Genomic DNA, 6,224 nt, shown 5'->3' with positions numbered 1-6,224 from the left:
AAGGATAACAACTAACATGAACTAAGAGCTGATTAGGGCCAGGCGCTGTGCTAAGCATTTCATACATGAAGTGTCAGGCCCATGGTAAGTGCTTAAAAAAGGGTACTATTTGGGCACCTGGGTGGCTCGCTCAGTTAAGCCTTTGACTCCTGATCTCACCTCAGGTCTTGATCTCAGGGTCGTGAGTTCGGGTCCTGCACTGGGCTCCACACTGGGCATGGAGGCTACTTAAAAGAAAAAAAAGGTATTACTATCTTCTTTAACGATAATGTAAGTTGAGTAGAATATTAGAGTATGCTAGCTTCCGCAATAATGCCCGGATTTCAGAGGCTAACAAAGTAGTTTTTTTTCTGGCTCACACCATAGATTAAGGAGGTCAGTGATGGGGACCAGCTTTGCTCCATTCAGGGCCTTTGGATGTAGCAGTTCACGCAGGACATGTTTCAGAGGATGTGATAGATAGGACTTCCATGCAAGCCTTTTCACTTTCCTTCAGGGTGCATGGAAAGATCCTAGTTCCCAGTCCCTTTGAAGTTGGGCACCCAGTGACTTGCTTTAACCAAGAAAAAGTGATGCAAATCATTCCAGGTGGAAGCATTTTTTAAAAATTTATTTAAAATTCAATTAATTAACATACAATGTATTATTTTTGTCAGGGGTACAGGTCTGTGATTCATCAGTCTTATATAATACCCAGTGCTCATTATATCACATGCCCCCCTCAATGTCCATCACCCGGTTACCCCATCCCCTGCCCTTCCCCTACAGCAACCCTCAGTGTGTTTCCTAAGATTAAGAGTCTCTTATGGTTTATCTCCCTCTCTGGTCTCTTCGTCTTGTTCCATTTTTTCCTCTCTTCCCCTATGATCCTCTGCCTTGTTTCTTAAATTCCACATATCAGTGAGATCATATGATAATTGTCTTTCTCTGATTGATTTATTTCACTTAGCATAATACCCTCTAGTTCCATCCACATTGTTGCAAATGGCAAGATTTCATTTTTTGATGGCTGCATAAGATTCCTTTGTAGATATACACCACATCTTCTTTATCCATTCGTCTGTCAGTGGACATCTGGGCTCTTTCCATAGTTTAGCTATTGTGGACATTGCTATACGAACATTGGGGTGCAGGTGCCCCTTTGGATCACTGCATTTGTATCTTTGGGGTAAATACCCAGTAGTGCAGTTGCTAGGTCATAGGGTAGCTCTATTTGCAACTTTCTGAGGAAAGTTTTCCAGAGTGGCTGCACCAGCTTGCATTCCCATCCAGGTGGAAGCATGTAAGAACCAATGCACTCTTCTTCATATGTTCCCTCCCCTCCCCCACTGTGACTTGTTTATTTGGAGGTTTCATAAGGCTGAGACATCCTGGAATGCTAAGTCGCTATGTAGGGGACAGGTCTCCTGGGCAGTTGTCTGGACCTGCAGCAAACTGTGAGTGCGAAATCAAGACTCTGAGATTTGTACTGGTCCTAGCATATCCCCCCCTCGACTAGACAGGGGCCAGCTGGGAGGTGGCATGCACTCTGCCCACAGACCACTGGCCAGGACAGTCGTGGGAGGCTGAGGAGTGCAGTCGAGCTGTACGCGTGTCTGCACGGAGATTCTCGATTCTGCATGTTGGTGTCGTTGATCAATTTTGGACAATTCTTCACCTTTACCTCTCTAAATATTTCTCCTGCCTTGCCCTTCTCTTCTTCCCTCCTCCTAGGACTCCACTTAAGGCTATGTGATATTATCACATGGTTCTCTAATGCTTTATTTATTGTTTGTTTGTTTGTTTGTCAATTGCACAAGAAAAGCCAGCTGGGATTTTGACTGGGATTGCACTGGATCTGTAAATCAAAGTGAAGACCTATGCCATTTTAATAATTTGACTATTCCATTCAACAGCGTAGATCTTCCATTTTTTAAAAGTTTTTAAAAATGTCAGCAACTTGTTACAAGTTTTAAGAGTAGAATTTTTGCACATACATTTTTAAAACTTATCCTCAAGCTGCTTCAGGCGGCGGGCAAGATGGCAGATGTGCAGACTGAGCGTGCCTACGGAGAGCAACCAACCATCTTTCACAATAAGAAGAGGGTCCTGCTTGGAGAAACTGGCAAGGAGAAGCTCCGCAATACTACAAAAACATTGGTTTGGGCTTCCAGATGTCCAGAAGGCCATTGAGGGCACCTATATTGACAAGAGACGCCCCTTTACTGGTAATGTCTCCATCCGAGGGCGGATTCTGTTGGTGTGGTGACCAAGATGAAGACGCAGAGGACCATTGTCATCCGCCGAAACTACCTCCACTACCCCCAAAGGTACAACCTCTTTGAGAACATCCACAAGCACATATCCGTGCACCTGTCCCCCTGCTGCAGGGATGTCCAGATCGGTGACAATGTCACAGTGGGCGAGTGCCAGCCCTTGAGCAAGACTGTGCATTTCAACGTGCCCAAAGTCACAAAGGCTGCTGGCACCAAGAAGCAATTCCAGAAGTTCTGAGACTAGACATCTGCCCATACCGCCCCCTCCCCCCGCAAATAATTTCCCAATTAAAAAAAAACCAACCTATCCTCAAATATTTTTTTTTCAGGCTCCTACAATTTTTTAAAAAAACTTCATAGTCCAACTGTTTGTTGCTAGTATAAAGAAGTAGAATCAATTTTTGTGTATTGACCTTTTATCCTACAATCTTGCCAGATTGACTTGTTAGCTTGAGTAGATTTTTTTTGCCACCTGCTTAGGGTTTTTAACGGCATGATTATGGCATGTTTTATTAAAGCATAACATGGGCCATCACTTTTCCAGCTCCTGAAATCAATTTCCACATTTCTCTGTCCAGCTGTTAAGCCAATGCTCTGTACTCTCTTTTAGGTGTTTGTTACAATAGCACTTCACTTTCAGGAACCAATGTCCATATTAGTTGGGATAGCTTAGCTGCTAGAATAAGCAACCCTAAAATTTCAGAGTCTCGCATATAATAAAAATACTCTTAACGCTAGGGAACAAAATGAGGGTTGCTGGAGGGGAGGGGGGTGGGGGGATGGGTAACTGGGGGATGGGCATTAAGGAGGGCACGTGATGGAATGAGCACTGGGTGTTCCATGTAACTGACGAATCACTAAATTCTACCCCTGAAGTAATAATACACTGTATGTTAACTAACTTGAATTGAAATAGAACAAAAAAAAAATAACTCTATAAGACCATAAAAATATATAATAAAAATACTTATTTCTTGCTCTTTTGTGGTTTTGTCCCGTGTGGGTTTATTAGGAGGCCACCAAGTCATTCTGTCCTGGGCTGCTTCTGTCTGGTGGCCCGACCATGCTCCAGGCCCTCAGAGTCCTTCAGGATCTTCCACATCTGGCCAGAAATTGAGGGAAGAGAGGGTGGATATACGTGTGACCGTTTTTTAGGGCCCCGTTCTGGTCATATTTATCTGCCAAGCAAGCTAGGACATATAATCTAGCTGTGGGTCCAGCAAGAGGAGGACATGGCTTTGGGGAATATGCAGCCAGTCTTTACCACATGTAGTATTATCCCCATTTTACAGATACGAAAACTGAGGCTCGAGAGATGAAGGGATTTCCCAGCTTTTAGGGTCGTGAACAACAGTGCCTGGAACTGAGTCCAAGTATGGCGGACTCCCAAGCTCCCGAAACACTGTCAATACTGCCTTCTCTCCTACTGCCTCCCTCCCTGGCACCTGTGTTGGCTTTCTTTTCTTTTTTCATTTTTTAAAAAAATGTTATTTTTATTTTTTTATTCTTTCTCAAGTCTTTATTTAAACTCCAGTTAGTTAACTTACAGTGTAATACTAGTTTCAGCTGTAGAATTCGGTGACGCGTCCCTTCCAGGCACCACCCGGAGCTCCAGGCCTGTGCTATCTTAAGACGGTGATGTTTCCTTTCCCGCCCAGCACGGCTTCCTCCAAACATCCGTGTTTCCCTTCTGGTTCTGGCACAGTGGGTACTCTGTGCTCTCCCGAGCAGCCCAGTCCACAGGCTTAGTCTGCAATGGGTAAGGATCCTGAGAGCCACTGCAATAAAACGCAAGACATTGAAACAGAACATAAAAAGACACAAAAGCAGATGTCAAGTGGTTTCTTTCCAAGAGTTCCTATACTCCAGTGTTGTTTTAGACGCCCTGTCAAACCCAGGTGTCTCAGGAGAAAGGACTGCAGGGATCCTATACGTTGGCACGTGTAAAACGACAGTTAAAACCTGGACTTAGACGGTCTCACAATACAGGCTGTCCAGCTCCTCGCTGTTTCTTCCCTATGGAGTGGGGATTAGGGTTGTTGCTGGGCAGTGGGTTTTTTCCATCTTCAAGTGGTGCCAGACCACTTGAATAACGGAATTAGATCTTCTAAGGGAGATCTGCTGGAGGAAACAGATCTCCCAAGAGGAGCTTTGTGTGGCCCAAGTGGGACAGTGTGCGAGGTGTGGTGGGGGGGGGGGTCCCAAGGCGTCTGCTTTAAAGCTCAGTACGGGGGCGCCTGGGTGGCTCAGTCGGTTAAGCGTCTGCCTTCAGCTCAGGTCCCAGGGTCCTGGGATCGAGCCCAGCATCGGGGTCCTTGCTCAGTGGCAAGTCTGCTCCTCCCTCTCCCTCCGTGATCTCTCTCGCTCACAGTGTCTGTCTCAAATAAATAAAATCTTAAGAAAAAAAAAAAATAAAGCTCAGTACTGACAGAAAGGAGGGACTGAACAGGAAGCTCAGAGGTCATGAGGTCATGAGGTCACCATCCCATCAGTGTTACATTTATACTTTGAATTTAGTATATTCTCTGCTTTTCCACGTATTTAATATTTGCATAGGCTTAAATATTCTAGGGACTAGTTAGAAAATAGGTAAGTCAGACTCACAACATACATACACCTGGTTCTTGGACCAGGCTCCTGGGCGTGACCTCCATGGGCTGTGATCCCTGGTGGCGCATTTACAATTTAAAAACTACATATGCTGGAAGAGTTCTGAAGTTCTGTCCTAATCTTCTTCGTGGATTTTTATGTAATTTGAATCTTGGCTGAGTTGAACTGAACCAAGTTCACGTATTGGCAGCATTTAGGGTTTTGTTGGTATTATCTGAATTCTGGGAGACCCGGAATTCAAAGGAAAGGTAGGTTGAAGGGGCAAGAAAATGGGTTGAGTAATTTCCTGATTTAGCCAAGTATTTGACTGCTTGTGCCTGGCATTGTAATAGAAGCTCCAGAAAGAGAGAGGAAAGGCAGCCTTACCTGCAAGGGTTTTGTGGAGAGGGGACATCAGGAAAGAAATGCAGACAGTACAGCACAGTGAGAACTATGCACAAGGGGTTGGGAATGGGGACGAGGGACACCGACCTTGTCAGGAGGGTGAGGACAGGAGAGAGAGAGAGGGGCACAGGCTGCTTCTCACGGGGCATCGCGTGAGAAAAGCATGAAGGTCCAAAGCAGGGATGCTTGGCAGGAAAGAGCTCTCTCTGCACAGGAAGAAAGCCTGAAGATGGAGGCAGATGGGCTTGTGGGAGGGAGTGGGGGTTGAGGGGCTCTGCAGACCTGGATTTCTCTGGGTTACTCTGCCCAGGAGGGGGGCCCCAGTCAAGGGCACAGGGAGCGTGGGAGGTTTCTGATTAGCCAGAGGGAGCTGATGAGCACAGACGGCCAGCTGAGGTCCAACAGCTTTCCGGGGGTCTTCTCCAGCAGCTCGGGAGCTTGGGTGTAGGAGCAGAGACGTGGATGGTAGGACGGGTCCAGCAAGCAGGTGTGGCAGAAGCAAGGTGGCAGGAAGCTGAGGGTACAGGTGAGAAGGTGGGTGCAGTTTAGGCTGCTTGTGAGCTTGTGACACCAGGAGGCGCAGATAACGGGGCCGGGAGCCGGGTGGTCCTGAGGCCCCGGAATCCTGGCAATGGAAGGCAGGCTAAGAGCGCTGGGCGAGGACCCTGGCTCCCTGTGCGTTGCTGGTGGGAATGCAGAATGGTGCAGTCACTGGGATACGTTTGGTGGTTCCTCAAAAAGTTAGAAATTTCCAGATAATCCAGCAATTCCACTCCTAGGTATGTATCCAAAAGAACTGAAAGCAGGGATTCGTATTTCCGTACCAATGCCCACGGCAGCATTATTCACAAAATCCAAATACACACACACACACACAAAACCTCAACACAAAACAAGAGATGGATGGATAAACAAAATGTGGTACTTACATCTAATGGGATGTTATTCAGTCTTAAAAAGGAAGGAGATTCTGAT

The 6,224-nt window shown here is 46.2% G+C and overlaps 1 protein-coding gene and 1 pseudogene across 1 annotated transcript in view; one reads left to right on the top strand and one right to left on the bottom strand.

Annotated features, from left to right (window-relative positions):
• Positions 1-2,019: 2,019 nt before the first annotated feature.
• On the top strand, positions 2,020-2,503 carry LOC123789550 (small ribosomal subunit protein uS17 pseudogene; annotated as a pseudogene).
• A 719-nt stretch (positions 2,504-3,222) lies between these two features.
• HIPK2 (homeodomain interacting protein kinase 2) overlaps positions 3,223-6,224 on the bottom strand; it is a 188,042-nt gene continuing 185,040 nt past the window's right edge. Inside the window, exons 15-16 of the transcript XR_015723805.1 lie at positions 3,803-4,033; positions 3,223-3,357 (exon numbers count right to left, since the gene is read on the bottom strand). The gene's annotated coding sequence lies outside the window, so the exon portion shown is untranslated. The remainder of the gene's footprint in view (positions 3,358-3,802; positions 4,034-6,224) is intronic.

Source organism: Ursus americanus, chromosome 3 (genome assembly GCF_024610735.1).
Source record: "Ursus americanus isolate L20-20 chromosome 3, mUrsAme1.1.p, whole genome shotgun sequence".
In the NCBI taxonomy this organism is placed as follows: Eukaryota; Metazoa; Chordata; class Mammalia; order Carnivora; family Ursidae; genus Ursus; species Ursus americanus.
Note: the sequence above shows the minus strand (reverse complement) of the source record. Positions and strands in the feature narration are given on the sequence as shown.